We start from the raw sequence: 25,447 nt of genomic DNA, 5'->3' as shown, positions 1-25,447 counted from the left end.
ATTCTCATAATTGGTGCATTGTGAAGATTCTCTGACGCACTTAGAGTTGGGATAGGCTTACGGCCGCGGTGTTCCAATAAGGAGCGCTTTATCAGACGCCTTTTACTGAAAATATATACGATGCAAGCATGTAATTTCCATAGGCCGTATAGCCTGCACAAGGCCCAGGCTTCCATAACTCCACATTTCCCATCACAGAGGATAAAGCAGCTCTGGTTTGTTGCAATGCATAGTCGTTCCAAACCAAGTTGCAGGTTGCAATTGCAGTTGCAAGCCCACGTGAAACAAAAGGCTACAAATATGCATTGAGGATTAACCCATCTATTTTTCAAGCACCAGGCAACCCTTCCTTCTTTTAAAAAAAAAAAGATTTTTGTTTTGTCTTTGACTTTTCATTTGATAGGACAGTGTGAGAGTCGGACAGGAAGCGAATTGGGAGAGAGGGCAATTTGCTAATTGGGAGGGGTCGGCAAAGGACCCGGGCCGGGAATCGAACCCGGGTCAGACGCATGGTAAGCAAGTGTCCTACCGGTTGGCCATGGCAGGGATGGCAACCCTTCCTTCATCTTGAAAATGTGCACTCCACTATTGGGCTGACATGTCTGCACTGAAATACCATTTACAGACATATTCCACACTCTCCATCAAGAAAATATGCAAAGCATGATGAGCATGGACACACTTTAAAGCTTACAGATTTGTTTTAAGAATGTAGTTACATCTCAGTCCATCTACATAGCGCAAGAAATCCTTCCTTTGGCGCAAATATAAATATAAATAATACACATTTAAATTGAGATTCTCAGAAGCAAATTCTCTTCCTCTGTGCTGCTCTTGCACCAGCACATACTTTGAATCTGCCTGTGTGTGTTCCGTTGTGTCGAGTCAGTTGCCATAGCATTGCAGGGGCGGAGTGGGAAGAGTATTCTCACCAGGAGAATTTTTCCCTTAGCGGCCCTTTTTACCCCTCCACCAACACCAAAAAAAAAACAACAACAACAACGCGAACAACATGGTTCCCTAACCAAAAAGACAAAAAAACACGAAATCTGCAGTCGTAGGTCTACTACATGTGGACATTAGTGTTGTCAAAATATCAACCTGAAGTGGAGAATTGTAGCCTACACTTGATGAAATAGGCCTACACAGCCATCATCACAGTCCAAAGCATTCACCATAGAACATTGCAGGTTAGGCTACATCACGCTACTGTTCCATGAAAATGTGCACTCCACTGTCATTTTGACAGTTTGTAGGCCTATTGAAATATCGTTTAAGGAAGACAGGATGAGCATGGGCACAAAGTTTTGAGTGTGGGGATTTTTAGAAGAGTAGGCTATAGCTTACAAAAAGTCTGTCTACATTGTGCAATAAACCCACCATGCAGCAACTAAGCCAAACCTAGGCTACTTCAAAGCACAACCATAAGTCAACAAAATTAATAACCAAACGGTGTAGGCCTACCTTAAAACCCTGTCTTCGTCGCAGCAAATGTCTTTGTTTCTTGCAATTACATTTTAATCCACAGTTTAGGCTACACACCCAGCACTGCTCACATCAGAATCTTGTGTGGTAATTATGTTGTTCCATTTCTTCAGACATTACATAGGCTACATCCTAAATGTGCCACATATAAATATATGTATGATATAACATTATTTCGACTGTAAGGAGATATAGGCCTACCGCTAGTTCTAACAAACCAATGCCATCAAAACATGTACAATGTGTTTTCCTGCTTAGCTGCAGTTCACCTCCTTACCACTTGGTGGAGTCTGTTCGTAACCCAAGTCAATAACCACAGAACAAGTGAATCTGGAGTGGCAGACTGTAAACTGTAACAGTCATGTGGAAATCGGAAAATAAATCACAACTTACTAATATTTCCATTCCTTGGTAACCAATCTAAATATCACAGGTTCTTGAAATACTGAAAACGAAACTATGTTACTAAGATCTAGTAAACTTCCGCGATCTACGGTGTATGAACATTATCAGTAGAGAAGGGGTGTGGCCAATTTACTCTTTGACACCGTCACTGAGGTATTGTGGTCGGGTAGACGGTATATATAGTGGTGATTCAACTATAATTTATATAGATTTGAAATGAAACTATTTACGGTAACTATACTGTAACCCTCGCACACTTTGGGGCCGGGTGAGAACACAATGTGGTGAATCACTTGAGGGGCCAGCTAAGAACATAATATGGCCGCCATAATATATTTCGCGGCCGCGGCCCACCGGGACAAGTCCCCGATCTCCCGATGGCCACTCCGCGCCTGATTGGAGACGCCAGAATGCATGAGAGGGCTGCGAGCCTTTGACAGCCAAGTGTGATGAGTCAGTGGCTAGTTCGCTAGTTAAGTGTAAACAGGCTTCCAATAATGTACTCAATATATCTAGCCGCCATAGCCCCACTAAAGGGTATTATTGTGTGATGGAGAACTTTGTGCTCCACCCCTGTACATAAACGTACCATGTTCAATCAGCTCTAATGGACCACCCTTTATATATTAACAGGCTTATGTAAAACAAAATCTGACTCCATGTGGGCCCGCCTTGCACCTGGTGGGCCCTGCTGACTCAACCCAAGGTTCTCCCCCCTTTTTGACACCCTGTTTATATATATACAGCTCCAGGCCTTTTTATTAGAATACCATGAAAAAGTTGATTTATTTCCATAATTCCATCAATAATGTTAAACTGTCATGGATTGTAGATTCATGGCCCAGTTTTTTAACTATTCCAATCATTAAATTGTTTATTTTTACACATTTTGGTCTTCCAGCTCAAAAAAAACATGAATTGGGGAATTCACATCATTAGAATATTGTAATAAAATCACAATTTTCTTCATCAAAATTTGTTTCACATCAGTGCACATCAAATCAGTTGAACTTTGGTACTTTCTACACAACATGCAATGTTCAATACTTGGTTAGGACTCTCTCTGTCTTAATATTATTAATAATAACGGCCATGATGCGTTTAACATTGAAGTCAATGGCAGAAACAGTGCATGGGAGTAATGGAAGGCCAGATATCCTTGATGCTTTGCCGTCAGCTGTTTTTGTATAGCTGACCTGGTGTCCCACACTTCCCTCTTCAATATACCCGAAGATTTCCATGCCACGTTTTGGTGTTAACTCACCAGTTTAATTCTAACTCAACAGAAATTAAACCCCATTCATTTTCAATGGGGATTCATTTCTGGTTATTTAGAATTAAACTGGTGAGTTAGCGCCAAAACGTGGCATGGAAATCTACAGGGTATATTGAAGAGTGAAGTGTGGGGTACCAGGTCAACAAACAAAAACAGCTGACAGCAAAGCATCAAGGATATCTGGGCTTCCATAACTGCCATGCACTGTTTTTCCATTGACTTCAATGTTAAACGCATCATGGCCATTATGAAGACAGAGAATGTCCTAACCAAGTATTGACCATTGCATGTTATGTAGAAAGTGCCAAATTTCAACTGATATAATGTGACCCGAATTTTGATGAAGAAAAATGTGATTTTATAACAATATTCTAATAATGCGAATTCCCCAATTCATGGGTTTTTTGAGCTGGAAGGCCAACGTATATAAAAAGAAAAAAAATAATGATTGGAATAGTTAAAAAACTGGGCCATGAATCTACAATCCATGACAGTTTAACATTATTGATTGAATTATGGAAATAAATCAACTTTTTCATGGTATTCTAATAAAAAGGCCTGGAGCTGTATGAGAAATGTGAGCATGCGTGTGACTGTGTGACACTCACTTCGATGAGGTGTGCCATGGTGACAGGAGTCGATGGCCATGGGAGCGCAGCCCATGCGTCCATTCCTCCTCTAATCCATCACGTAGAGGATGCAGATGACCAGGGCCTTTGTGGACATGCCCATGCTAACGCCAGGCTGGAGCTATATACACACACACACAAACAAGACAAGGCCATGACATGAGATTCAATTTAGATCTTAAATAGATAAAATACAAAATAGATCTTCATATTCATCCTCACTATTTAAAGGGACACTGTGTGAGATTTTTAGTTGTTTATTTCCAGAATTCATAATGCCCATTCACTAATGTTACCTTTTTCATGAATACTTACCACCACCGTCAAGTGACAAGTATTCATTATGACTGGAAAATTTGCACTTCTCATACATGAAAAGGGGGATCTTCTCCATGGTCCGCCATTTTGAATATCCAGAAATAGCCATTTTTAGCTGCAAAAATGACTACTTGTACCATACTAGAAAATATTTGTTAATTACTTCATGTAAAGATGAAATTTGGCAATAGGCGGCCCAGTTTCAATGAGCAGCATAGTTGCAGTACCTTCTTTGACCATTTCCTGCACAGTGTCCCTTTAAGGCTATTCTCTTAGGTTAAAACAGAAATGTTACACTGGCTTTTTACTCAACGGTTTTACTCACACCAAACATCCAGCTCAGTGGCTGTCAAAGACGTGTGCAGGCCCATCGCCCGCCACGACACTTCCCATTTCATCTTGAGTGGCATGACCCAGGAAGATTGCACCGATCAGGCGAGCTGGTTTCTGCTGACTTGTTGCTCTACTAGGAGGAGGACGAGGAGGTGACACACAACCCGGTGCAGTGTGGTACCTTGCGGGTCGCAGGACTTTTTGATTTGCTTTAGAATCTTCATTTGATCATATCCCAGACAATGCCTTTGAGGTCTGCATTCACACTGACCCCTCTTGCAGGCTTGAACTGCCCCCAAAAGACATTTTGGTTGCAGAACCACACTATGTCCAACAGCAACATTTCATCTTGCAGTGTGCCACTTGCTGCGGAAGAACAGGTTTGGGACTGTAAGTTGGCTCCAGGACCTCCAGAAGTGACTGACTTGTGTTCGCATTTCTTGCAATCTTTTGAAGGGGTATGTGTAGTAGTCAACCATTTAGAAATCTCCAGAGTGGCTCAGCCAAGCAGCAGTGTGTTCGGGGTGATCACGGCAGAAGTGAATCTCTGCTAAGCAAGGATGAAGCGCTCTTGTCAGGGTGCTTGCCAGTTCGACATGGATGGCTCAGCTTGACATGCAGCAGAATGCTACGCCCCTTGATATGGTCCGAACAGGTAGATGGAGGTCAACTGGAATGATGCATCTGGACTCCACTCTTTAGGGAAATCACCCATGGTTTTGGCCCTTTCCTTCTCACAGATGATACAATCGTCAACCACTTTGGGCCAGGATTCTTCGTCTCTCGGCTCTTCGGCTCCCTTATCTGCAGCAGCGTTCCTGCCACTGAGTCATGCCCCTCACTGTGTGCTTCTTGCGCTTGGAGAGTGGAGACCCAGGCTTGGTATGGTGGCAGGGGAACAGCTTTATGGTCTCTGAAGGCCTGTATCCGCCCTCCATACGAGAGTACCAGTTGCTTGGTCTCTGTATACAACATGGCTGTCAATGGTTGCATTTGCGAAGTTGATGCCTTCTTGCGCCGGGCCCAGGAACACTTTCCCCTTCACTGACAGTAATGGTGCTGGATGAAGGTACTGCCTCCTACTTCGCTTCATCTCTGCTTCATCCCTCTTGACATTTGGAAACCCTTCAGTCACTCTCTAAGTCCATGCAACTGTCCCGACCAGCTGTCTTGGACTGACAAAATGCCTTTCGTCCAATAGCTCTTGGACTGCTGTTACTGTTGGTGGTGGAGTTCTCGACGTGGACTGTGCATTGTCCTGGACTGCAATTGGGTGTTGCGTCTTCAGCTGACTTAGGGTGAGTACTGCAGTGAATGCTTTCTTCAGCATTCTAGTGACATTGCTTCTTGATTGTGCAGCAACGTCTTTTACTGACGTTGTTGGCCACTCACCCTCAGGAAGCTAAAGGAACTGCAGACCGGGACTGCCTCCCGTAACTTTCAGTGTGGTTATCAGCTCTGGCCCCTAGGGCTGGGCACCGAAATTCTGTTCCTTAATAGTACCGACCAGAATGCTAAGGTTCTTCTGGGTACTGAAACATGCTTTGTCTTTTTGTTCCACGTTTCAGTACCCAGATGTTCATCACGTCAGTTAACTTCTGGTATCTTGGTAGTCAGTTATGATTTTTTTTTTTAATGTATGCCATCCCCAACTGTAATTATAAAATAGGAACCTAAAAAGGTACTGTTCAGGAACCAGTACCGAAATTAAGGTATTGGAACCGGAGCTGAAAAATACTCAGCCCTAAATTGCCACTCGGGTGATACCTGCCATGTTCACAGCACCTGGATGTTCATATATTTAGGCACATTTTTACATTCAAGTACATGTTCGGAAATCCCAGACTTTGTTCCGACATTCCTGAGCGAACGCTTTACGCACAGATCTATGCTTACGAACGCATGATAAAACTGCCCCTAGGAATCCACCACAATTTCTGATATCAGTGCTGCTCTGGATCTCTCCAACTCTATTTGCGTAGAAGGCTGCCAGCCAACCTCCATGCAAGCATCTCAAAAAGGAAAGACAAGTCATCGAAGAGGATGCCCATGTCGATGACGTATTGACTTCCCACAACAACCTCGACCACCTGAAACTCCTCACATGCAAGATTGAGCAGATCCTTCAAGCAGAAGTGTGATCCATGAAGCCCTGGATCTACTCGGATCAAAGTGGGATTAGTGAGTTGAGGTGAAACGACCGCAATGATTTGCCAAACCAATTCGACAAAGAGGAGAAAGCCCTGGGCCTCGGCTACACCATTGACGATGACAAGTCATGCAAGAGGAATAATCCAAGAAGAAAAAATGTGCCTCAGCCAGGGCTTGGTGAAAGACAGAGTGAGAGAACAAACACCAGAACTACTCACCAGAAGAGAGCTGTTAAACCAAGCCTCTTGCCTCTATGGCCCCCTTGGTCTTATGGCCCCAACAAAACAGAGGGGAACCATCTTGAGTGCAGGGCCTTCCAAGAGGCAAAAGATATGTATTGCACAGCAGACACCTGGGATGCTGCCTTGGCTCAGCTTAGCATACTCTTCAAGGAGCTTTATGGCATTGTCTCTGAGCTCGCTGAACAAGTCTCACACCACCAGACCCAACTGAAAGACCATGTGCAATCACCTTCTCTGATGGCAGTGAGCATGCACATGGTTCTGTGCTGAACCTGCGGTGGAGATTCAGCCATAGTGTCATTGTGAGGCTAGTTGAGGCGACCCCTCTTGACCACAAAAGGTGAACCTGTGAAGGCGAAGGTGTGCGGAGCAGTCCTTGTAGCACGGCTGAAGAACTACCTCCAAAAGCACTGCCGAATCAAGGTCAAGAAGTGGCATCACCTCAACAACAGCCAGACCATCTTGAGTGCCATACAATGTGAAAGTTATGGATGCCAAACCTTCTACGCAAAAATAGTTGGAGAGATCCAGAGCAGCACAGACATCAGAGATTGGTGGTGGATTATTAGGGACAGATTTATCATGCGTTCTTAAGCACAGATCTGTGCGTAAAGCGTTAGTGCCGTCATTCCTGAGCAAAGTCTGGGATTTACGAACATGTACTTGAATGTAGAAATGTGCCAAAATATATGAACATCTCAGATTATGCATGCGTGTGGAAGAAGCACGAAACTGTAAATAATATTGGCCGCACAGTATATACGGTAGTGTCATTTGTTTTGTAATGGAGAGTGTCTATGTTATCCAACAGTGTTTACGTCAGTGTGCTCTTCCTGCTGCGGAAAAGTTTATTATCTCTGCGTTTCCCGCCAATGCTTCATACGACACATCAATCTGCATTTTTCCAAACAATGGTGAAATTAGTGTGGCACTAAAGGGATTTTAATAGCATTTAGGGTTAGTTTGAGGCGTTTCGGGGAGCAAATTACCCAAGTGCGTGCATGGACAGTGATTTGGAACGTGTAGGATTTATTGCAGAGATGTGTGTAGGAACAGTCAACACACGTTTGACAAATACAGATTTTTCTGGACTTACTTGAGAATAATATTCTAAATTTCGCTCATAGGACAGAATTTAGAAGGGATTCTAGAAACTGTTGATAAATAAGCACCCAGGTGCGGTGAACATGGCAGAAATCACTCGAGGGGCCAGTCCTGATGACCTAAATGAAAGTTACGAGTGACAGTCCGGTGCACAGTTCCTTTAGCTTCCTGAGGGTGATTGGCCAACAACATCAGTAGAAGACGTTCCTGCACAAGCAAGAGACAATGTCACTGGCATGCAAAAGAGAACATTCACTGCAGTACTCACCTAAAGTCAGCTGAAGGCACATCACCCATATGCAGTCCAGGACAACACACAGTCAAAGTCCAGAACACCACCACCAGCAGCAGCAGCAGTCCAAGAGCTATTGGACAAAAGGTGCTTCAGCAGTCCAAGACAGCTGGTCGGGACAGTTGCATAGACATGGAAAATGGCTAAAAAGTTCCTGAGTGTACGTTTATACAGAGATGAAAAGAGAAGACGCAAAAGTGGTGTCTTGTCTTCGTTTTGTCATTTGCGTTTTTTGTCAGGTGACTTCAAGGTTTATCTTCCAGGCCCCAAGGTGATTTTTTTTCTTGCTGTTGGGTTGTGGTGTGAGTGGAGTCTTTGCGTCGTCACTGACAGCAGGAGGTTGTGCTCCGGTCAGTTGGCTCACTGATCAGCAGTTTCCAATGGTGCATCGTTTTTTTTCTCCAGGGTGGTTTTTCACTGTAGCGTTTTTTCACTGGTCAAGTGTGTAAGCACTGGTTTTCCCATTACTGAAAGAGAAGGACTGTACTCAGACACCTTGTCTCAACCCTTGTCTTGATTTTTTTTTATAGATTTCAGTGGCGTTGATGTTTTGAAGTAGTAGTATGAGATGGAGTAGTGTAGAACAGTAGACCAGAGAGAGTGAAAAACCTTCAAACATATAAAAACAAAAAATAATTAATAGTTAATAGTAAAAATTAAAAATGCATCTTTGAGGGATTATTTACATATGACATATAAATGCATGTTTTCCACTAAGTTCAAGTTAAATGGGCAAGAAACATTGCAAGTATGTTTTAACCACTTTGTAACCATATTTCAACCATTCTTGAAGTGATGCATGTTTTAAACTTTATGCATCAACCAGGTCGAAATGCTACCGAACAAGCATTCAATCAGATCAAGAAGTTGTTAAACATAACTAAACTGAAAACACTGACAATCATCCATTTACTTTCAACCATTAGCCCTTTGAAGACTTTTAATGTATAGTACTTTAAAGGGGCACTAGGTAGGAAGACGTTATTTGCGTGGCGCCCGTGGTATGCCTGTCTCAAAAACTACACCGTAATGAAAAAATGCTGTTCAAATGAACTCTCTGTGAGACTGTTTTTCATCATGGAATGCCAGCAGTTGATACAAATCTGAATACGGTATGTAAAGCGATAGCCTATTTCAAATATAAAGTGTCTCCCACGACACTCGTTCGGTCCGACGCTGTGAAAAGTTGCTTGTGCGGTTTTCTGACAGCGGACTGTGGAAGCGGCCGCGAGAGCAATCGTTCACTTACTAATGAATCGCACAAGCCTCGCCTGACTCCGGACCATGATTAATTAAACTTTTAATCCTACCTGGAGCTCCTTTAAGAGAAGATATTTAGGCCCTACTACACATCAATTACAAAGCAAACTAAAATGGAACTAAACTGACGTGATGAAAATGAGTTACACACAATGGGCCCTTCTCAAAACCTAGGACGGTGCACTTCCAAATGTATCAGAGTAATTAGTCACACCCAGTGATTGGATATTCCGTAGAGTCACACCCAGTGATTGGATACTCTTTGGTGAACTCTACGGAATATCCAATCACTGGGCGTGACTAATTAGGCTGATACACTTGGAAGTGCACTGTCCTAGGTTTTGAGAAGGGCCCATTAGCAACTAACAAACATTACAACCATTTACCAAGTGTCTGGCTGTACAGCACTGATTACAGCACTTAAAACCATCATTGCTTACGAGAGACAAGCAATTCACATGTCCACTGTATTGTGAGCACAGCGCTGCGTTTGCAGAGAGCTTACCGGTAGCTTCCTTTAGTCCTTATGTCCCATCTGCTGTGAAGAATTTCTTAGATAGACCTGGTGGAAACGTAAAGAAAAAGACAAAGAAAAGTCTTGTGAGACAGGTCCCCACGCTTGGAGTCCATGTTTAAAATATGCCTATTGCCTTTGTCATCAAATGGTTATTCACTCATACAATTACTATATTTTGGGTGTATACTTGAAAACTTGCAAAATGCTTTGTCTAATTTCTTCATGATTCCATCTTTTTTCATGCATCCCTCCAGCGTTGGATAACAAAACTTATGTCTTAAATTAAGCTAATAGACAAACATTATCCTTTTTGAGATGCCAGACAAAAAAATGCTGGATGTCACGATCCCACAGATATAAGTTTGAGGATGTTGGTTGGTCACAAAGTCGTGGCTACCTCCAATGTCATAACTCTTGTGGCTATCTCCAACCTTGCTATTGTGGAATAAAAAGTAAGTATGTATGAATAAAAACAAGGATGAATGCATAAAACCCACAATGACAAAACCACTAAAATGATATTGAAGTATCTACTCACCTGAACAAGCTGCATATCAATTATATTGTTGTTTTCCAGGTTCATCAGCGAGTAGTTGCCATACTTAGCTCTGTGACCTGCAACACATAAGCAATGTAGTGCTTTTGAAAGACTATTACAGCTTTCCACTGGTGGAACAACGTGTATAATGGGGCTATATACATTGCGAGTCAATAAATAGGCTTACCTGGACTGTCTGCCCACATATGTCTACCAAGTTTGACTTTTCGCTGGCTTGATTTTTTTCCACTGTCTTTCCTGAAACTGATGCCCTTTGTGGATCACTGCTGGCTTCAGATATGTCTGTGCATGTCTTCTGAATGCTTTATATCCAATGGACCTGAGGCTTTGAATACCTACAAGTGAAATGATAATTCATTACCACATTTTTCAACAATTCTGGTCTTTGGATCTTAATATGACAAGACATGAACAAGATTAAGTATGATATACGTGTCATTTGTGCCATACAAAATACATAGAAATGTTTTCGTGAGTGCAAAGTGTGATTCGATACCTTGTTCAACTGGAAGAATGATGTGCCGTTGAAGTGCAGCTGAGAGTTGTAGGTTAGTGACTGGACAGGTCGCCATCACCAGCTGAGTCCTTTCCCGGTAATAGTCACATTTGGCACATTTCTGGTGCATCGTCGAGAGTGCCTTGTATGTGTGGTGTGACTTCATTTTTTAAGAGGTCAATTTTCAAAGATTTCCCAAGCCCATTTTTCACATCTGTGTGGCCAAATCGTGTGGTGTGTCTAAGAAAGAAGAATGTGACAAGTTGTGTTTTTAGTTTACATAGAGATGTCGGTTGCAGCGTTTCCCCATCCCATGCAGCATTTGTCATTAGTCAAGGTGGTAGGTGTTAACTGGTATCAGAGACATGAAACCGCTTTGGCTTTACACTGGTGATGGTTTCATATGACATATAAAGCGGTTTTATATGGACTATGATATGAAACCCCCTAAAAGATATTGGGTGAAGCAACTTGCATTACATTAAAACTTATATTCACAACACAAAATCTTTTTATTTGCAATAGTGAAGGTGGTTGGTGTTTATTGTCACGGTGGCCAACGATTAAGTGCCGGGGAAAACCCTGAGATAGCACGAACCCACGAACACTTACTTAGTCTGCAATAATTCCAATAATAATTCCAAGTCCAACATCATGAATTGGTCGGGCACATATGTGGAGTCATGTGGCTCAGCGGTTACTGAGGATCGTCGTTCCCTTCATCTGCACCTTCCTCCTCCACAGCTGGTCGTGGTCTTTTAGATGGCCATGGCTTAATTGGCATAGAGGTCAGGGGTTTCCAGGACGCTTCAATAGCTGTAGTGCATGGCATTTGAGTGCCTGTGTTTGCGATGCATTTTACACAATTAGCATTGTGACAACACAAGAATAACAACAAAATCGATACAGTAAGCTACAGTATAGGTTCAATGATACTAAAATAGAAAAGAGACTGGTTGAAAAATGGACAAAATCACAAACCTCTGCTCTTCACATGATGGCGTGAAGTACCAACAGATAGCTGTGTACCCCTGGTAGACAGACTGGGTGGGTCTGTTTGGCAAGACGCATCCTTGAACTTCGGTGTTGTTCCTAAGGTGGCCTGGGTGACAAACAGGGAAAGGGTGGGCAAAGTGAACAATCGATGCTTTGGCTTTGCAACTGCAACCTTATAGCGTATTACCATCCATGTAACAAATTAGCTTGCAGTCAGTGCAAATGTTAGCTTGTCAGTGACAAAAATGCAGCCTAAAACTTTGAATTCTATAGACACAGGGCACAAGTCCAGCCTCTCAGTAGCAATCAGATGGCGTCTTTGGACACAGGTGGATCAATACCGTGTGTTGGGAACAGGAAGTGAAGAGCCAGAGAATCTCCAGCTCCCCTTGTGATTGTGACGCAGCGCTCCACACACACTGCACACAACAATATTGCATGTATGCCTCACAACAATGACACCTAGATTTCTTGTGGCCTTATTTGAGGCAACAGTAGCAGAATTCATATTGAGTCCAATATCATGGCAACCTAAATCTTTGGCTGGGATCACCAGCAGTGCAGTTTGAGCCAGGCTCAACTGAAGGTGGCATTCCTTCATACTTGTGGATAGTTCAGAGAGGCAAGCGGAAATGTGTGCGTAGACCGTGGAGTCATCTGGCACAAAGTACAGGTATAACTGTGCCTCATCGGTGTAACAGTAGTATGAGAAGCTGTGGGAACAGATAACATGGCCCAGTGACGTGGTGTACATGGCAAATAGGAGTCCCAGCACCAGCCCTTAGGACACCTTTGTGGAGAGGCTATGATTTGAGGACAGCTGACCTTGCCCTTGATACATGCTAAGAATGATACCACCAGACTCAAAGAATGTCTGGAAGAACTTGAGAAACATAAAACTCAATTATTTGCATTGAAGTGAGATGTTCAATAATCGTGTTTTGAAAAAAAAAAAAGCCAGCTGGTGAGTCTGCACAAAGATTTTTAGATTTACTACAAAACAAAAAGAGATGTCCATAATCTCTTCTGAAGATATCTTCTGGCTTACTAGAAACAAAATAAAAAGAGTAATTTTGAGCTTGGCTTTTTCAGATTTTGCATTTTGAAATGTAATGCATATTTAATTAGATAGAAGTCCAAGTACCATATTAAAACATAACATTTCAGAAAACTTGCAATACATTTTATTCTCACAAATATGTCAGTAATCACCGGATTAAGTTTCATGTTGATATTGGCAAGCTACATTTTTTGGCCTATTCACCTGGAGTGTCTCTCGACCCTTATAATAAGCCTATGGCAGCCATGTTGAAAATAACTCATGTCCCGAAGTCAGATTTTGCTAGATTTTTAGTGTGTCATTTAGCAGGTCCAATAGTAATAGAATCCAGAAAAAAACCTTTTGTATCATTTTTTTTGGGGTTAAACCCTAAATGTACTCGCATAAAAGTTTCCCAGCTGTCAGCCTAGCCACAACAACTTTTGAGGGGCTGTTTTTCATTCACCATCCCAATTGCAAATGAGAAGAAGGCTTTACAATTGAGCTTTTGCAAAATATTGAAATATAATGCTGTGGTCAGTGATGTCATCATAACATATTAGGCTACTTCCTCGTACGAGGAGACAAGCACAAGTGGAGGAGGCAAGGTCACATATTGTAACGCACTCTATTTCAAAAATTGGGTTGGAACTTGAAGTTTCAGTAACAGGGCCCTCTCCTGGTGAAAGCCATATTTGCACAATGGCCCAATTCGAGCAAATGACATGAATATCCCCTCGTTATCTGACACATTATTACCTCCATATATTTGACTAGGCTCATAGGCCTACTTTCGCCCCACTAACTTCCAAATATTTGACGCTACTATGTAGACGACATAACGCATAAAACGATGGCACATCTATTTTTATTATTATTGGTGAAATAAAGTGTTTCTTTGTCATAAATTATGATGATGTTGTCTTAGTCCAGGGTTTCCCATACTGGGGTGCGTGAACCCCTGGGGGTGCGTGGCCTGCCATAAGGGGGTGCGCGAGCTGGATTGAGCCATGGCGGATATGTGTGTTTTTATACAGCATTAATGAAAATTAAGTTGTTTTTTATTTAATGGTGCATTGTATGCTTGAAGAAACATCAAGTCTATTGGAAATGATGATTACCTAGATGACTCTGCATAATGTACAATGATTTGTGCACTGAAGCTATTTGAGTGGCCATAAGTACACCAAAATATTCGCTTAAGGGGTGCGCGAACCACATTGAAATGTACAAGGGGGGAAAGTTTGGGAACCACTGTCTACTAGTCTATCAATGAAGTGGGAGGTAGGCCTAATCACAATCAATCATTACAACAGCTCTGGGCCAAACGCATGAATGCGCGCGCTGGTCGGTGTGGCAGCAAAATAGGCCTACGGCAGTTTCTTTCGGAAAATTGAAACCGTTTACGGTTTCATATTGCAATATGTCACGTGTTTTTCCCCGTACAAAAGCAAACTTCGGAACAGTGTTATGATTATGATGAAGTTCAAACATTACCAAACGATACCACGCCTGGAAATAGGATACGTTTCAATCATAACCCACGATGCCTATGCCTACTCTTGTAAAAGAAAAATGTTTTACTTACAGACGTCGCACTGCTACCGTGGCATTGGCACTGATTCAGGCTTCAATTGCAACTTTGTAGCGTAGGCCTAGTGATTGTGAAACTGCCTAAAGTTGTAGCCATATCTCGTGGAAGTGCAGGCCATATTCTACCCTAAGTTAAGTTAACTTGGCGTTGTTCTGGTAGCTGACATACATGTAAAACGGTATTTTCTGTGCCATGGCCTCTATAAACGCAACTTTTTGTTAGTAGCCCACAACGGAGATGTTGCTGCTCTGTTGCAAACCGAACTGAATGCCACAACGTGCCTTTTGCTCAGAACAAACCTGCTGCTAATTACGGCCAATCAGTGCCGTAATTGGGTGCACCTGCTCAGAAGAGGGATCTGACAGAGGCTACGTCTCAAATCACGCACTTGTGTCAGTGCACAGTGCACGAGGTCTTTCGTGCATAGTGTCATGGAAAAGTTTGAGCACATACCCTCGCTGGAACTAGTGATGGCTGAGCATGGCATTAGCTCGCCAAAAATGAGTTGGCTGTTTACAATGCACAGCGTCTGGTGCTTGTATTTCCATTTCCCTCCCCCCAAAGGACAACAATCAATTATTGTAGGCCTATCATGTTTTTGATCAGGCTACAGAAGAAAAAATGATGGTACAAATGCAATGCAGTTAATGCAATTTAAATATTGGACAAGTATTAGGCTATATTTCCTGTAAAACAGGGGTGGGGAACCTTTTTAATTCGAAGGGCCAATTCAAATTGCTCCAAGGGCCGTACTATGAACACAAACCAGGATATTCCCCCTGCACTTTAGGCCTACAGTATATTGAAGGCAGCCACCTTTACAACAGACTCCACCTTCTCTAGGTCCCCTGAATGTAGCATTTGTATTGCAAATGCAATTTCTAAGATTCCTTTACAAAATATGTCATATTTCATATGAAGCTACATATTAAAATTATGTTTGGGGGGGGATAAAACGGCTTCATGGGCCGCAAATGTCCCTCGAGACAGGTTCCCCACCCGTGCTGTAAAATGTAGGCCCTACTCTGTTTCAATGACGTACCTGTTAGGCTATTTAAAGGTTACCACGTTGCAAAATGCAACCTGCAGTGCAGACCTATTGCACATTTCCATTGTAGGGCTATACACAGCAGCCAAAAAAGACACATTCGTGTCAAATTTGGCAAGCCAACACCACTAACTCCTGCTGGCCCAGACGCAGCCCTAGCCTAGGCCCTCCAGCAGCTACAGGCCCACCAGCAGCAGCCCCAGGCTCACCATCAGCTCCCATTGGCCCAGAAGAAAAACACCATTGTTGGTGTGGCCTTCAGCTATGACAAACCTGTGCAGTGCGCTCGCATGCAAAGGAAGCGTTTGGTGGTGAAAGAAGACATCAACGCCCTTCGCCTTACCATCACAGTGCATTGACAGCAGGACTGGGGTGTTTGCTGTGGCAAAGTCCTTCTGCACCCCATGCAGGCCAATCCAATCCATGTGCGAAAAAAAGACCTGGGGTGCTCAGCAAGGGTGTGGTTGTGAAGAGAATGCCTGTCGATTAAACTATAAGTGTGCGGAAAGGTCCAAGCTACTGGCCTTTGAGTGCCATTGCCACTTAAGATCGCTGGCCTTTTGTCCACCAGGTGTTGCAGCCCCTCTTTTACCTGAAAGCAGCCGGGAGGAGATGGTGAGGGACAGGTGGTTTGGAATGGATAAAATGAAGCTGTGCACGGCTCGGCAGAGACTGGCAGCAGAGGCAGGGGTCCCACTGTCATGCTCAGAGCCGGATTAAGATGGCCTGGGGCCCCTAGGCTACAGGTTGCTGTGGGCCAACCAGAAAGCGAATTTCATAACAAATTTACATAGACAGTGTCATAATTACCAGCTAGGAATTAAGGATAAAATGTTTTCCAACTCTATCCCACACAACAGATGAATTTGTCAATACTGTATCTTATAATTCTGCAATTTTTCACCTTTGAGGGCCCCATGGCAGGTCGGGGCCCCTAGGCTGCAGCCATATCTAGCCTGTGCATTAATCAGGCCGTGGTCATGCTTGGTAACAGTCTGTGGCCCAACTCAAAAGAGGTGTGATGTGTCGATCTACGAACCCCACACGTCATATTACAAAGCGGATTCCAAAAAAGTTGGGACACTTGGTATTTTGTGAATAAAATCAAAATGCTGGCATTTTCAAAACATTCAATATGTTAATAAGGTAGAGCATTGTGTACAGACAACATATCAGTTGTTAAAGCCAAGCAGAATTATTGTTTTGGGGTAATTATGTGATAATTTAAAATTTCACCCTTGCAACAAATTCCAAAAAAGTTGGGACAGGGCCAATAAAATGCTTTTTATGTTGGATAAGACTAAACACAACACAAGGGAGGAGACTTAACATTTAAATACTTTGACTGATGGCATGATTTTATTTAAAAAATAGATATTTTGATGTGCGAGACATGATTTCAGCAGCTCAACTGATAGGTGTGTTCTTCGACTTGTTTACCTTCTTGTTATGCTTAATACGTGGCATATCCTCACTGCAAGAAAACAATTTTGTCACCTGTTTACTCTTATGATGGAACCACACTATTGGAACATAGTAGAGATTGAAATTTGCCATCATTATGGGACAATATCTTAAGACTGCTCCAAAATATAATGCCTTGGTAGCTATGTATGCTGTTTAAAGTCTGAATATATCATTCAGCCCTCATTTTAATGCTCTACATGAGTAAGAAGACCATAACCAAGGCACCTCTGCACCCCTTTACCATCATATATGCTGTCTTTCAGACTGACCACTAAATCAAGCTGAAGTATTCATTTTCTTCATAACCTGGAGGGTGCATGACTCCATGATTTTAAAAAAGAATGAAATATTTTCCATTCTGTAATCAGAGGACAGTTTCACATGTCACCTAGGTCCATATAGAATGAGCTTTGCCACTTGCAACTCTGTTTAATGTCTGCATCATGTGCCTTAATCAAGTGTTGTGTTTATGGTCATTTTTTCAACAGCTGTCATTGTTGGAGTGTCATAGTTGGCTTATTGACGATGGGTATGTCATGATCTCATAACTCGTGCAATGATTTCACAGAACTCTACATTACAGAAATAGGCCTTATATGCCTGCAATTTTGATAATTCAATCTTTCTGTGTAATAGATCAGTAATTCTCTCAAAATCTTCGCTATTGAGTGCCACAGCCTTTCTGTGATGTTATTTTATCTGTGCATTCATGTTGGCAGTAAATATAGTTCCTTTCAAAATATTCCTCCTCTTGTTATTTTTAGAATTATTCAACTATTACAACATTTTTTGGCCCTGTCCCAACTTTTTTGAGATCTGTTGCATGGGTCGAATTTTAAATGACCACATATTTCCCTCAAAACAATGCTTTTGCCTCATTTTAACTGTTCCTATGTTGACCTAGTGCCATTGTTCATCTTATGCATGGGTTGAATGTTTTGAAAATGCCAGCATTTTGATTTTATTCACAAAATACCAAGTGTCCCAACTTTTTTGGAATCCGCTTTGTACATCTGATTAGGGTTGTAGTGTCATACAACATGAAAAACATCACATGGCACTTTGAATGCACAAGGGCACGGATGTCCTGCAATGGCAAAGTAGCACCAAACCCTCCTTGTTCCGCAGAGCTCGGAGTATGGAGGAGAGCATCTTTACCTGCCAAATGGAGGAGGATGTGGGGGAGAATGAGTCATGCTGTGATACATCATTGACAACAAAAAGATCTCAGCAGACATCCCACCAGACATCACAAAAGCAACTTCCCAGAGAGATTGCTGCCAAGAGCGTCTGTGTGTGTGGAGTGTGCGGCGGCACTGAGTGAGCTGGTGTGGATAAAACTCTTAAGTAATGATGTGTTGGAAGGTAAATATGGTGTTGTTATACATTTGTAATAGGTATATGTAATAGGTATATATTATATATAATAGGTATATACGTATATATATAGACGGGGAGGAACGGTAGCCTACCATGCACCCCCCCCACAACAAAACGCCATATGATTTTTTTTGATCGTCAAGATGTCCTGAATAAGAATTTGAGTGGTAACAGTAATATAACTCACTCCCACTATGCTTTTTCACATCATATTGCATATGACCCCAGAATGCTCAATGCATTCTAGTAGTACACTGCCAAGTCCTCTAGAGCCATGATTCAGTTGGTTATCATAGCTTATGATATACCATATGAAAGCTTGGAGTCTGCAGTATACATATATAAAACTGTATTTAGTGTAGCTTTTTGCATAGCAACGGTTGCTAGGCAAAGCATCTTCCTTAACAACCAGCATCAGTGACACAGTTCCTCTCTGATTACATTGCGCTATGATGTCTGGATCTAGACCACTTTTCCAAGGTTCAACATGACTTGCTTAAACCTCCAAGATGTCCTTAATAAGAATTTGAGTGGTAACAGTAATATAACGCATTCCTACTATACTCTTGTACATCATATTGTAGGCTATATGACTCCAGTATGCTCTACACGTTTTAGTTCTATGTAGTAGTAAACTGCCAAGGCCTCTACAGCCATTTTGCAGTTGGTTATCATAGCTTGTTATGTACCATATGAAAGCTTGGAGTGTGTAGTTTATGAATATTACATATGTATAGTGTAGGCCTATCTATGACATTTGGGAAGATATACTTGGTTCATGATATGATGTCTGAGAGCTCTGATTTTTTTTCGATTCTTTAAATGACTCCCTTCTACAATGTTAGCCAATTATGATATATTAGAATATTATAGTTTTAAAATTATTTAAAGGGTTTTGAAAATTGATAAGCGCATCATAATTAGGAATGGGATTTATCCGCCCTCCAAAACTGCTTTGAAATAACTGACTGTGATATTTTTAAACAAGTTGCCACCAACAACAACCAAATAGACATTGAGGAGTATAAAGATACAGTCACATCCTACATCACCAAATGCATAGACGACGTCACAGACACAAAAACAATAATCACTCGAGCCAACCAGAAGCCATGGCTGACAGGGGACGTCCACAGGCTGCTGAGGGCAAGAGACAAAGCCTTCAGAGCTGGGGATGAAGCGGGCATGAAAACAGCTATGGCCAACTTGTCACAAGGCATTAGAAAGGCAAAGCAAGAATACACACAAGCAGAGATGCACGGAGCCTATGGAAGGACATCCAAGCTATCACTGACTACAAGCCATCACCTCGGAGCTGCAAAAACAACACATCCCTGCTGAACGACCTCAACAGCTTTTTCACACACTTCGAGGAACAAAACAAGACCCACCCACAGAATACCTGTGTCTACCTGTTGATAGCATGAAGAGGGCTCTCAGGATCAACACACACAAAGCAACAGCCCCAGACAACATCCCTGGACGGATGCTGAAAGACTGTGCTGAAGAACTAAAGCATGTCTCCACTGACATCTTCAACACCTCACTACAACAAGCCATTGTCCCCTCCTGCTTCAAAGCCGTCACCATCATATCGGTACCAAAGAAGTCATCTCCATCCTGCTTCAACGATTGACTTCAGCTCAGCATTCAATACCATCATACCCCAACAGCTGATATGCGAACTGGACAATATGGGCCTCAGCACCTCCCTCTGCAACTGGCTGCTAAACGTCCTGTGCCAGAGACCACAAGCAGTGCATGTTGGCAACAACACTTCGGACACCATCACGCTGAGCACAGGAGCTCCACTATGGTGTGTGCTAAGCCCTTTACTCTTCACCCTGCTCACACACGACTGCAAAATATCCCACAGCACCAACCACCTGGTGAAGTTTGCAGATGACACAACCCTGACGGGTCTCATCACCAACATTGATGAGACACACTACAGGACAGAGGTGGACCACCTAGTCAGGTGGTGCAGCGTCAAAAATCTCCTACTGAATGTCAGCAAGACAAAGGAGATTGTTGTCAACTTCCAGAAAGGTCACCACCAACTCCTGCCACTGACCATCGATGGTGCTGCTATGGAGAGGGTGAGCAGCACAAAATTCCTTGAAGTACACATCAGCGAGGACCTCTCCTGGACCACCAACACTGCATCACTGGCCAAGAAAGCCCAGTAACGCCTCTACTTCCTGCGCAAACTGAGGCATGCCAGTGCCCCACCAGCCATAATGACCACCTTCTACAGAGGAACCATTGAGAGCATCATCACCAGCTGTATCACTGTAAAGTGCACTGTGGTGGTAGCAGTGAGAGTGAAATTGAAAGTGATTGGTCAAGCACAGACAGTGACAGCAGCAGTAAATGAACTTCCCGCCTTGGACTATAGCTTTCCCCAAATGTTCAATAAACGTTATTTATGATTCAACCGGTTTCCTTCTATTGGGGTCTTGTGGTCATGCGCACCAACTTGCATCGACTGTGACAGTGACACAGGCCGTACAGATTGCAACATTGTCAATAGTTCAAGTAGTTAGTGCTTACATCACATTAGGGTTTGGACATTTCCAAATTGTTAATATATTTCCTTTTAAGGTCTTTATGTAAGAATTGGTCATTTAAAGAATCAAGGGGAAAAAACCCAGAGCTCTCAGACATCATACCACTAAACCAAGTATATTTTCCCAAATGTTATAAGTACACCAAAAATATGACAATGTTCATAAACTACATACTCCAATGTTTCATATTGTATATAACAAACTATGATAACCAAAATCATATAATAATATAAATAACCTGCAAAATGGCTGTAGAGGCCTTGGCAGTTTACTACATAGAACTAAAACGTATAGAGCGTACTGGGGTCATATACAATATGATGTACAAGAGTATAGTAGGAATGAGTTATATTACTGTTACCACTCAAATTCTTATTAAGGACATCTTGGAGGTTCAAACAAGTCATGTTGAACCTTGGAAAAGTGGTCTAGATCCAGACATCATAGCGCAATGTAATCACAGAGGAACTGTGTCACTGATGTTGGTTGCTAAGGAAGATGCTTTGCCTAGCAACCGTTGCTATGCAAAAAGGTACACCAAATACAGTATAATGTATACTACAGACTCCAAGCTTTCATATGGTATATCATAAGCTATGATAACCAACTGAATCATGGCTCTAGAGGACTTGGCAGTGTACTACTAGAATGCATTGAGCATTCTGGGGTCATATACAATATGATGTGAAAAGTATAGTGGGAGTGAGTTATATTACTGTTACCACTCAAATTCTTATTCAGGACATCTTGAAGATCAAAAAAAGTCATATGGCGTTTTGTTGTGGGGGGGGTGCATGGTAGGCTACCGTTCCTCCCCGACTAATACAGTATGTATCATAATTGTGTCATGGCTAACATTCTGAGTCTTCTTCTGCACTTTCCTTTGTTTACCATACTGTAGGTGTTTCTATATTCACAAAGGCCTGTGACAGGTGTGATATGGTCTACAGGTACCAGCAGTTGTCAAAAGGACTTCACAATTTTGACGACCAAGTCCTGATGTCACATATCATTACACCTGTGTGTATTTTTGAGGAATACCCTCCAGTACCTCCAAATATTTTGTATTTATGTCACAGTAGCCATAGTAGATATACAAGAGAAGGATGGAACTGAATATAACTCCTTTGAGGGAAATGTGTGACTGCTCCCATAAATCTATAATGCTGCATATTTGTGTGCAGGCTCATTAGGCAGTAGGGAGTGATGTGAAGGTGCTGCAGACAACGTCTGGTAAGCAGTTCCCCTCAAAACAGAGGGTACAGGCATATTTACATTTTCAGGCCCTAACAGACCACAAATAGGCCTACATGTACACTCTAAAAACAGATTGGTTGAAATAAACAAAAAAATAGTCGTTTTTAACCAATCTGCTCGATTAATATGTGTCCAATGAAAATAATAGTCAAAATAACCGATTAGACTTTTGTTAAAATTTCAACCGATTTAAATTAGTTAAAAAACTAACCAATTCTAAATCGGTTGTTTTGACCTATAGATTGGCTATGTTTAACCAATCTTTATTAGTCACAAATGTACCAATCCCCAAATGGTTGTTTTGACCAATTTGTTCGATTAGTATGTGTCCGACACAGACATTGGTTAAAATTTTAGATAGATAGATAGGTTAGATGGACACTGCAATTACTTCACTCCAAATTAACAGTTTCAAAGCTATATCAATCATAACCAATAACCAAGATTTGAGTTTGTTTTCACAAAGTTTATTAACAATTTAATTTCAAAAGGCTTTAAAGCACTGATCTGAAAGGATGGGGATACAGTAACTCAAAATCTGCTTACAGCAATCTGTTCCTTCCCAACACTGATGATAGTAAAGTTGTGTGGACACAACAAAAAGACAGGCTGGTATTAAGGGACATTTTTTTTTTTTAAAAATCAAAAGCAGAGGTAACATTTTATGCTTGGTGAGCCGTTTTCAACGAAAATTCAAATTACAAATGCATGCATATCCTGTGACTATTACTTACTTACAAAACGTTAAGGTTGTGCTTGACAACCGGAGACAACCTCAGAGTCCAGCTGATCTTACTTTAAGTTATATTCAAAGAACAGTACATTTTTGCAAAACAAGGAGGCAACTATCACTTAGAATGGCATACAATGCTGTTTCTCCAGTACCAGGTAAATTACCTGAATTTGCATAGGATGTAGTCTGCATGTCAGTGGAATCAGAAGTAATTAAAATACACATGGTATGTTGTGGAGGGGTGGTGTCTGCATAGATGTTTTAAAAAAATGTCCAGTGACTACTGAGCAACTTGAAGTGAGAAATGTTCCAGTACCTTGGCCCACTTGTTGGTTGAGATGGTTATATCGTACACATATTCAAAAGAGGCAAAAACAGAGTTAAACTGTGGTAGATATGCCAAGTTACACACCCAGTAGAGCATGAAAAGCTTGTCATTGCGCACGTCAGGCAATCAGCAACAGGAATGGTTACGTTGTCATCCCTGGCAGTGATGACACTGCCGTGTCAAACTCTTCAGGCCTCCTAGTAGTGGGGCCCTTGAAACCTTCTCAGTGTCAGTGCCGAGGGATGCAAAGTTGGTTCCAGTCTGAAAGAATTTTTAAGATTTGAGAGAGAGAGAGAAAGAGAGAGAGACATCAATGGTGCTTAGCCCCATAATGCACACCATACCATCTGAAACATGCTGTAATAGTCATTGAAAGGTTAATTGCCATAGTACTACTCTACTATGACATAACATAGGGCCTTTAGTAATGCACTACGACTCAGTAATTGCCATTCTGGTAACAGCAAACTTATAACACCGTGTTTTAACTGGTTATATAAAGCTTTACTCTACTGAGTGAAAGGTATAAATCATGCAGTATCAGAGGAGGAAGCTAAATGAACACCAAGTATAGCCAAAGTCAACAAATCACACAATGATATCGTGACTTGTTCTTTCTAAACAAAGGTTAAAAAAATGTTACATTGGCAGACTTACAAAACTTGGCATATCCAGAAAGCGTGGCTATTTCTCAAAGATGTCACGCATGGAGGGGGAGTCCTCAACAATCCTGGAAAATACAACAAATTGAGAAAATGTGACCCAAATACGCCAATCAATGAAATGGTGGGCTCAGTGTCATTGTGACTAGAAGGCACCAAGGGTGCGTTTGTAAACTGCCGCTCCGAGCACATAACATATTGGTCATGTCATGTATGAGTGTGTTATTCAGACTGTTAGATAGTAGACATTTGAAACACACATTTGGTGCAGATTTATAAAAAAATGCTTACATTTACAAACTGATTTTTCTCAGCATTTTTAGACATGGTGCTACAAAGGGGATCAATGTACTGTAACCAGGCAGCTGCCATTATTCCTTAACTATCCTCTCAAAATAACACACGACATGAACAGGACGCATCTCTGATTAACAGTGTGTGCTTCAAACTGTTAAGACATTTGAAACACACATACATGTGGTGTGAATTTGTGAATGGTTGCTAACCTTTAGAAATTATGTCAATGTTCAGAAGCATTTGCAGACATGGTCCACTACGACCAGAGAGCTACCATCCAGCAATAAGGATATCTTGGCCATCTTCTCAGCTGCAATAATAACACACAACATTAGTATGCATCTCATATTGACAGCATGAAATACAGAGCATGTTAGAACTTTGACTTTTTAAAAATACATGGATAGGTTTTGTGTGACTTTATAAACTTAAAAAAAAAGTTCATTGATTCTACGGGTTGTGTCTGTTAACTGTGTTTTTTTATGTTGTCTGTTACTGCAATAAAACTGCTGTTTATGCAATAAGTGATTAGTATGTGATTCATTTATGCAATAAGTGATTGGAAATGTTAAGTGTGTCTGTTATTGCAATAAATCTGGTGTTATGCAATTAGTGACCGGATTAGTAACATTTTATAGTGAACTGCAGAAATTAAAAAACAATTTGATTGAAAAATGTCAATATTAAATACAGAGGTTTGTCTTCATTTCAGATTGCTTGTTTTTGCATCCAACTTAGCCTCTAATACTACAGTACTAACAAACCAATAAGACATTTCTCTCCTTTGCACTGTGTAAAAAAATCAACAAATATTTACAAACTATTGCGCAGCAACACTTGACAAGTAATTGAGACAAAGTATTTACACCTTTCACCCATGCCTCTAATGTATTTATTATGTGTTTTATACATCATAGGTGGACATCCTGTGGCTTCTTATCACAACTGCTACAACTCCTAGATCAGGTAAAAAAAATATGTTGTTTCAAACTTGATACAAAAATAGAAT

The 25,447-nt window shown here is 41.6% G+C and overlaps 2 long non-coding RNA genes across 2 annotated transcripts; both read right to left on the bottom strand.

Annotated features, from left to right (window-relative positions):
- Positions 1–10,550: 10,550 nt before the first annotated feature.
- Positions 10,551–11,142, bottom strand: LOC134448577 (uncharacterized). Its single transcript, XR_010034796.1, has 3 exons — positions 11,068–11,142; positions 10,738–10,906; positions 10,551–10,627 (listed from the first exon to the last, which is right to left on the bottom strand). It is a non-coding gene; the product is annotated as an uncharacterized LOC134448577 (long non-coding RNA).
- An 11,773-nt stretch (positions 11,143–22,915) lies between these two features.
- On the bottom strand, positions 22,916–25,075 carry LOC134449522 (uncharacterized). The gene is made up of 3 exons (XR_010034971.1): positions 24,648–25,075; positions 24,137–24,209; positions 22,916–23,740 (listed from the first exon to the last, which is right to left on the bottom strand). It is a non-coding gene; the product is annotated as an uncharacterized LOC134449522 (long non-coding RNA).
- Positions 25,076–25,447: the final 372 nt, after the last annotated feature.

Source organism: Engraulis encrasicolus, chromosome 5 (assembly GCF_034702125.1).
Source record: "Engraulis encrasicolus isolate BLACKSEA-1 chromosome 5, IST_EnEncr_1.0, whole genome shotgun sequence".
NCBI classification, from domain to species: Eukaryota; Metazoa; Chordata; class Actinopteri; order Clupeiformes; family Engraulidae; genus Engraulis; species Engraulis encrasicolus.
The sequence above is the reverse complement of the archived record's forward strand: the minus strand, read 5'-3'. Positions and strand labels throughout refer to the sequence as shown.